The sequence below is a fragment of the Dasypus novemcinctus genome, chromosome 13 (assembly GCF_030445035.2).
Source record: "Dasypus novemcinctus isolate mDasNov1 chromosome 13, mDasNov1.1.hap2, whole genome shotgun sequence".
Classification (NCBI taxonomy): Eukaryota; Metazoa; Chordata; class Mammalia; order Cingulata; family Dasypodidae; genus Dasypus; species Dasypus novemcinctus.
Window position 1 is genome coordinate 88,244,423 of NC_080685.1, and position 9,177 is coordinate 88,253,599.

The 9,177-nt window shown below is 37.4% G+C and overlaps 1 pseudogene; it reads right to left on the reverse strand.

The window, feature by feature from the left end:
* Positions 1–6,398: 6,398 nt before the first annotated feature.
* On the reverse strand, positions 6,399–7,107 carry LOC101423923 (spliceosome-associated protein CWC15 homolog pseudogene; annotated as a pseudogene).
* Between the last annotated feature and the right edge of the window lie 2,070 nt (positions 7,108–9,177).

A 9,177-nucleotide genomic window follows, 5' to 3' on the forward strand; every position in this document is an offset into this window, starting at 1 on the left:
ATTCCTGGTGCCATTAAAAAGGATAGAAGCGGTCACAGAAGAACACACAGTGAATGGACACAGAGAGCAGACAACTGGGGGGGGGATAACTAAAAAAGAAATCTTAAAAAAAAATAGTGTATAGAAACACTACTGATTTTTTGTGTATTAGTCTTGAATCCTGCCTCTCTGCTGAACTCATTTATTAGATCTAGTAACTTTGTTGATTTTTCATGACTTTCTAGGTACAGGATCATATCATCTGAGAATAGTGAATGTTTTACTCCTTCCTTTCCAGTTTGGATCTCTCTCTCTCTTTTTTTTTCTTTCTGTGCCTGTTTGCTCTAGTTGGAATCTTTAGCACTTTATTGAATAACAGTGGTGACAGTGGGCTTCCTTGTCTTATCCCCAATCTCAGAGGAAAGTTTTAAGTCTTTTACCATTGAGTACAATGTTAACTGTGGGTTTTTCATATATGCCCTTTATCTTGTTGAGAAAGATTCCTTCATTTCCTATCATTTGGAGTATTTTTATGAAGAAAGGATGCTGTTTTTGTCAAATGCCTTTTCTGAGTCGAGATGATCACGTGATTTTTCTTCTTTGATTTATTAATGTGGTATATTATGCCAATTGATTTTCTTGGGTTGAACTACCCTTGCATGGCTGATATAAAACCCACTTGATCATCATAAATAATTGTCTTAATGTGTTGTTGGATTTGATTAGCACTTATTTTGTTGAAGATTTTTGAATCTGTATTCATTAGGGAAATAGGTCTATAATTTTCTCTTTTTTTGGTAATATCTTTAGCTGGTCTTGGTATTAGGGCAATATTGGCTTTATAAAATGAGTCTGGTAACATTCCTTCTTTGTTTAATTGTTTGGAAGAGTTTGAGTAAGATTAGTATTAAATCTTCTTTGAGTGCTTGGTAGAATTCTTCTATGAAGCCGTTTATCTGGTCCTGGGCTTTTCATTTTGAGGAGTTATTTGATGACTGCTTCAATCTCTTCACATGTGATTAGTTTGTTGAGGTCTTCTGTTTCTTCTAGGGTCAGTGTAAGTTGTTTGTATGTTCCTAGGAATTTTTCCATTTCATCTACATTGTCTAGTTTGTTGGTGTACAATTGTTTATAGTATCCTCTGATGGTCTCTTTTATTTCTGTGGGGTTAGTAGTAATGTCCCCATTTTCATTTCTGATTTTATTACTTTGCATCTTCTCTCTTTCTCTGTCACTTTGTCAATTTTGTTAATCTCTTGAAAACCCAACTTTTGGTTTTGTTAATTCCCTCTATTATTTTTGTTGTTGTTGTTCTCAATTTCACTTATTTCTGCTCTAATCTTTGTTATTTCATTCTTTCTCCTTGTTTTGGGAATAGTTTGCTGTTCTAATTCCTCCAGCTGTGTAGTTAAGCCATTAATTTTAGCTTTCTTCTTTTTTAATGTGTTTTGAAAGCTATAAATTTCCCTTTTAGCATTGCCTTCACTGAATACCATAGGTTCTTTTTAATTATTTTTTTTATTTTTAAAGAAGCTTTTTTTTTTTAAAAGATTTATTTATTTATTTAATTTCCCCCCCTCCCCTGGTTGTCTGTTCTTGGTGTCTATTTGCTGTGTCTTGTTTCTTTGTCTGCTTCTGTTGTCGTCAGTGGCATGGGAAGTGTGGGCGGCGCCATTCCTGGGCAGGCTGCACTTTCTTTTCACGCTGGGCGGCTTTCCTCACGGGCGCACTCCTTGCGCGTGGGGCTCCCCCACGCGGGGGACACCCTTGCGTGGCACGGCACTCCTTGCGCGCATCAGCACTGCACATGGCCAGCTCCACACGGGTCAAGGAGGCCCGGGGCTTAAACCGCGGACCTCCCATATGGTAGACGGATGCCCTAACCACTGGGCCAAAGTCCGTTTCCCAAGAAGCTTTAGATTATATAATGTTACATAAAAATATAAGGTTTCCCATATGCCCCACTCCTACCCATCCCACACCACATAGATTCTGATATGTTGTGTTCACATTTTCAATCATCTAGACATATTTATTGATTTCTCTCACAATTTGTTCTTTGACCCACTGATTATTTAAGAGTATTGTTTAATCTCCATATATTTGTGAATTTTCCCTTTTTCTGCCTGTTGTTGATTTCCAGCTTATTCCATTATGATCAGAGAAAATGTTTTGCATAATCTTGATTTAAAAAATTTTTTGAGATCTGCTTCTGACCCAACATATGGTCTATCCTGGAGAAATATCCTTGAGAACTTGAGAAGAATGTATATCCTGCTTTTTTGGGGTGCATTGTTCTGTATATGCCTATTAGGTTTAGTCCATTTACCATATTATTCAAGGTCTCTGCTTCTTTATTGATCCTCTGACCAGATGTTTTATCCAAAGATAAGAGTGGTGTATTGAAAGCTTCAACTATTATTGTAGAGACATCTGTTTCTCCCTTCAGTTTTGCCATTATTTGCCTCATGTAACTTGGGGCATCCTGGTTAGGTGCATATATGTTTATGATTGTTATTTCTTCCTGGTGAATTTCCCCTTTTATTAAAATATGATGTCCTTCCTTGTCTTTAGTAACAGCTCTGCTTTTAAAGTCTATTTCATCTGATATATGTATAGCTGCTTTAGCTTTTATTTATTTATTTATTTATTTTGGTTACCACATGTGTGGAATAACTTTTTCTAGCCTTTCATTTACAATCTATTTGTATCCTTGGGTCTAAGGTGAGTCTCTTATAGACAGCATATAGTTGGCTCATATTTTCTCATCCATTCTGCCAGTCTGTGCTTTTGATTGGGGTTTAATCCATTAAAATTCAATGTTATTACTGTAAAGGCAGTTTTTACTTCACCCATTTTGATATTTGGGTTTATCCCCATATGTTATTTTCACCACTCCTTTTACACTTTTAGCTACTTTTACTGATATAATCTTCATTTCTAGATGCTCTTCCAAGTCTTTCTCTCCCATCTTCCCCTTTCAGGCTATAGCACTCCCTTTAGATTTTCCTGCAAAGCTGGTCTCTTGGTTACAAACTCTTTCAGTTTCTGTTTATCTGTGAATATCCTAAACTGGCCCTCATTAAAAAATATTAAAGTATATCACTCATACATAAACATACATAAATAATAAGTGTATAGTAATAGTTGTGAACTTACAAAAGCAAACATACATAACATCATACAGGGCTCTCATACCTTACTCTAACACCAATATCTTGCATTGTTGTGAAACAGGTTTAATAATGAAAGAGCATCCTCAAAATATTACTACTGGGAAGTGGATTTGCCAACGGATAGGGCATTCGCCTACCACATGGGAGGTCCAAGGTTCAAACCAGGGCCTCCTGACCTGGGTGATGAGCTGGCCCACGTGCAGTGCTGATGCGCACAAGGAGTGCCGTGCCAAGCAGGGGTGTCTCCCATGTAGGGGAGCCCCATGTGCAAGGAGTGCATACCATAAGGAGAGCTGCCCCATGTGATAAAGTGCAGCCTGTCCAGAAGTGGCACCGCACAAACGGAAAGCTGACGCAGCAAGATGGTGCAACAAAAGTGACACAGATTCTGGGTGCCACTGACAAGAATACAAGTGGACACAGAAGAACACACAGCAAATGAACACAGAGGGCAGACAACTGGGGAGGGGGAAGGGGAGAGAAAAATAAATATTAAAAAAATTACTGGGAAACGGACTTGGCCCAGTGGTTAGGGCGTCCATCTACCACATGGGAGGTCCGCGGTTCAAACCCCGAGCCTCCTTGACCCATGTGGAGCTGGCCCATGCGCAGTGCTGATGCACGCAAGGAGTGCCCTGCCACGCAGGGGTGTCCCCCGCGTAGGGGAGCCCCACGCGCAAGGAGTGTGCTCGTAAGGAGAGCCGCCCAGCGCGATAGAAAGTGCAGCCTGCCCAGGAATGGTGCCTCCCACACTTCCTGTGCCTCTGACGACAACAGAAGTGGACAAAAGAAACAAGACGCAGCAAATAGACACAGAGAACAGACAACCAGGGGAGGGGAGGAATTAAATAAATAAATAAATCCTTTAAAAAAAAATTACTACTTACCAAAGTATCTTATATTTGGTATATTTTTTCCCTATTATAATTATTATAATTATTATTTTTACATCATTTATATATGAATATACATAAACAATAAGTGTATAGTAAAAGTAGTGAGCTTACAAAGCCAACATGCATAACATCATACAGGGGTCCCATACATCAACCCTCCACTAACATCTTGCATTGCTGTGAGACATTTGTTAGAAATTATGAAAGAATATCATCAAAATCTTACTACTAACTATAGTCCTTATCTTATATTTGGTGTATTTCCCCCTCAACCCACCTTATTATTATTTTAAAAAAATATTTTTATGACAGAAATTGTGAACTTTATAAACAATCATGCACATGTGAAGAATTCCCATATGACATCCCTGTATCAACACACCACACCGTGGTGGGACATTTGTTACAGATTATGAGATATAACAGACTTACCAAGTCCATAGCATACATTTGGCACACTTTTTCCATACTCCCCCATTATCAACACAGTACAGCTTTGGCATAGATGCATGAATATTACGTTATTACTGTTAAACATAGTCCATAGTTCACTCCAGTTGTATTTTTTTCCATGCTTCTCCAAATCCCCACCATCCTGCAATAGTGATGTACATCTGCTTTAGCTCACAAACGACATTCTTGCATCTGTACCATCAACCACAATTCTCGTCCACCTCGGGGTTCACTGTGTTATTCAGCCCCTTGATCATTCTCTAGCTTTCTGTCAATTGGCATTTATATCTCTAAATTACCCTTTTCAGCCACATTCCCATTTATAAACCAGGTGTTACTTACTGGTTCCATAACATGTTACTATCAACTGTATAACATATCCACACTTTTACAATAGAGTTAATTTAAACTTCTATGTACATTAAAAATCAGTAGTCCATCTCATCCTCTTCCTGTCTCCCTTAAGAATTCACCACCTATCACCAGGTCTTGGTGATATTTCCCTACATTTTCTTCTAGAACTTTTATGGTTCTTGCTTTTATATTTAGGTTTTTGATCAATTTTGAGTTAATTTTTGTATAATGTGTGAGATAGGGGTTCCCTTTCCTTCTTTTGGCTATGGATATCCAATTTTTTCAGCACTGTTTGTTGAATGCACTGTTCTGTGCAAGCCGTGTGAGTTGCTCATTTTTTAATTGGGTTGTTTTTGTCTTTTTATTGTTGAGTTGTAGAATTTCTTTACATATTCTGGATATTAAACCCTTAACAGGTATGTGGTTTCCAAATACTTTCTCCCATTGAGTAGGTTGTCTTTTCACTTTTGTAATAAAGTCTTTATTTTGTGAAAAAGTCTTGATGCACAATTTTGAGGAGGTCCTATTTTTAATTTTGTTGCTTGTGCTTTGAGAGTAAAGCCTAAGAAACCAAGGCCTAACACAAGAGCCCTGAAGATACTTCCTTACATTTTCTTCTATGAGTTTTATAGGCCTGGTTTTTATATTTAGGTCTTTTATCCATTTTTGAATTGATTTTTGTATATGGTGTGAGATAGGGATCCTCTTCCATTCTTTTGCATATGAATATCTAGTTCTCCCAGCCCTGTTTGTTGAAGAGACTATTCTTTTCCAGTTGAGTGGACTTGGCAGTCTTGCCAAATATCAGTTAGCCATAGATGACAGGGTCTATTTCTGAAATCTCAATTTGATTCCATTAATGAATATGTCTATCCTTGTACCAATACCATGCTGGTTTGACCAATGTAGCTTTGTAAAATACTTTAAAGTCAGGAATTGTGAGTTTTCCAAATTTGTTCTTATTTTTAGAGATGTTTTTTGGCTATTCAGAGTTCCTTATCTTTCCAAAAAAGTGGCAATTTGCTTTTCCTTTTCTGCAAAGTAGTCTGTTGGAATTTTGACTGGGATTGCAATGAATCTGTAAATCATTTTGAGAAGAATTGACATCTTAATGATATTTAGTATGAACACAGAATGTTCTTAGTTCTTTGATTTCTTTTAACAATGTTTTGTAGTTTTCTGTATACAAGTCCTTTTACATCCTTGATTTAATTTAATCCTAGATAGTTGATTCTTTTAGTTACTATTGTAAATGGAATTTTTTCTCAATTTCCTCCTCATATTGCTCATTACTAGTATAGAGAAACACTAGGTTTTTTTTGGGGGGGATATTAAACTTTTTAAAGTATTTATTACAAGCTAGATTCCCTTTTCCCATAATAAAAAAAAAAAAAAAAGGAAACGTATGTCTGGGGACATTCAAAGAATGGAAATAGTGCTAAGTCAATTCCCAAATTCATTATCAAAGTATCACAAATTAAAATAAGCCAGAACGACCCTTCACATTTTAGTCTTTTAATAATTAAGCACATAAAATGTACTACTTAATATATTTCTCCATGAATATTTTGTGAAATTCAGATTGCAGCATATCATTTATAAATCTTTTGCATTTCTTCTGATCATCTACACCTTTTGCACAGTTCTTAAAGACAATATTATCATCCCACCTTCTTTTACTTTTGAAATTGGCCTGAGGCTGGGATGGGCCATGAGCTTAAGGAGTGGTTTTCCACTTTTTATGTGTTCCATATGAATCCTCTCTTTTTCAGCTTTTTGTTCTTGTTTCTTCCTGGCCTGCTCTTCAGTTTGCTCTTTCTAAAATTTTTCCAGTTCTGCAAGAACTTCATATATGCAGTATTATCATCATCACTCTCCTCTTCAAAAACTTCATCTTCATCTTCCTCATCTGTTAAAGCATCATCTGCATTGAGGCTGGAAGCGGGAATATGGTCTACCTGAGGCTTCTTTGACACTGAGGAAGAGGCTGTATGATCTCGGGTTGGGCAATCCCTATTTTTTTTCCTCTTGCATCAGCTCTCTGTTTCTCTTTCAAGTCTCTCCTAAAGTCGCAGTTATGAACCTCTTCAGGGGCATCCTGAATAGTTTTGTATTTTATATTTGCATTCTGCTTGAATACTGCTTTGAAAGTGGCTCAAATCACCTTCTCCTTTCCCTCTTCAACCTCTTGCGGTTTCAACAGTTCGCCTGCTGCTGTTGTCATCTTTTACGTTTGGCTGAGGCCCCATGCAGGGACCCCCAGAAATCATACAGACACCATTTGGACTCTTGGCCCCCAAAAACCTCTGTGCCTAGCAAACACTATTGATTTTGGGGTGTTGATCTTGTACCCTGCCACTTTGCTGAATTCATTTATTAGCTCTAATAGCTTTGTTGTAGATTTTTCAGGACTTTCTGTATCATTTCATCTGCAAATAGTGAAAGTTTTACTTCTTTTCCAAATTGGATGTCTTTTATTTCTTTCTCTTACCTAACTGCAGGTAAAATTTCAAGTTCAATGTTGAATAACAGTGGTGCCAGTGGGCATCCTTAGCTTTCACCATTGAGTATGATGTCAGCAGTGGGTTTTTCATATATGCCCTTTACTGTGTTGAGAAAGTTTCCTCCGATTCCTATTTTTCTAAGTGTTTTTATCAAGAAGGACGCTGGATTTTGTTATATGCCTTTTCTGTGTCACTGTAGGCAATCATGTGGTTTTCCCTCTTCATTTTGTTAATGTGGTGTATTACATTAATTGTTCTTCTTATGTTGTTTTCTTACCACCCTTGCAAACCTGGAATAAAACCCACTTGATCATGATGTGTACCTCCTTTAATGTGCTGTATGCATTGATTCACAAGTATTTTGTTGAGGATTTTTGCATCTATGTTCATAAGACAAATTTTGTCTGTAATTTTCTTTTCTTGTAGTATAATTATCTGACGTTGATATTACGGTGATGCTGGCCTCATAGACTGAGTTAGGTAGGGTTCCTGCCTGTTCAATTTTTTGGGAGATTTGAGCAGGATTGGTATTAATTTTTCTTGGAATGATTGGTAGAATTCATCTGTGAAGTCCTGGACTTTTCTTTTTGGAAGATTTTTGATGACTGATTCAATTTCTTTACTTGTAACTGGTTTGATGACATCTTTTATTTCTTTTGTGTCAGTGTAAGTTGTCTCTGTGTTTCTAGGAATTTTTCCGTTTCATCTAGGTTTCATCTTATTTGTTGGCATACAGTCATTTATGGTATCTTCTTATGAGTATATACTTTTAAAATACATTTTATTCAAAAATACATTTATTTTTTGAAAAGATACTTAGATTATATAAATGTTACATAAAAAACAGGGGATTCTTATATGCTACACTCCTTATGCCTCCCACATTTTCCCACATTAACAACATCCCTCATTAGTGTGGTATACTCATTACAATTGATGAACACATTTTGGAGCATTGCCACTAAGCATTTTTATAGTTTACATTGCAGTTTACACTCTCTCTTGCACAATTTTGTAGGTTATGGCAAGATATATAATGGCCTGTATCTCTCATTGCAATGTCATTCAGGACAATTTCCAAGTCCTGAAAATGCCCCCATATTACGCCTTTTTTTCCCCTTAGAACCTCCAGTGGCTACTGCCTCCACATCAATGATAAGAGTTCTTTCATTGCTAGGATTACAATAAGTCTATAGTAGAATACAAGAGAGTCTATTTTAGTCCATAGTTCATTCCCCAGTCCTGAAGATTCTGGGATGGTGATGCCCATTCCACCTCTAATTGAGAGGAGGCTTTAATCACATAGGGCAGATGGATGGGACTATCTTACTTGCAGTTGCAGATGCTCTCTGTTCCTTGGGATGGTCGTTGTCCATCATCATCTCCTTCTTAGTTGTCCTGGGATGAAACCAATGAACTGTAGAGTAGATGTTGCAATTCTATTGAGATTCAGAGCCCAGCTGGCACATGTACAGTCCAAAGATTTAAGTCTCTTGGACATACTCCTACCAACTCTAGTGCTAATTATAGGTTCAAATAGAATGATCAGAAGACCCATATGTAGGGAAACCACAGCAAAGTACTGGGGAGCATAAATTCCAAAATAGGGCCCACTGGTAGGGCACCAAACTCTTGAGCTGTCTGCTCTGCCTATACTGCCTGGATGTCTCCAGAGTCCTCAGGAGCCCCACTATTTAAGGTAGTATTTACTTTGGAAGTCAATGAGATCCTGCTGAGGCATGTATAAGCATAACCTCTGGAATGAGCTCCCGACTCACTTTGAAGTCTCTTAACCGTATAAACTCAATTGTCTTT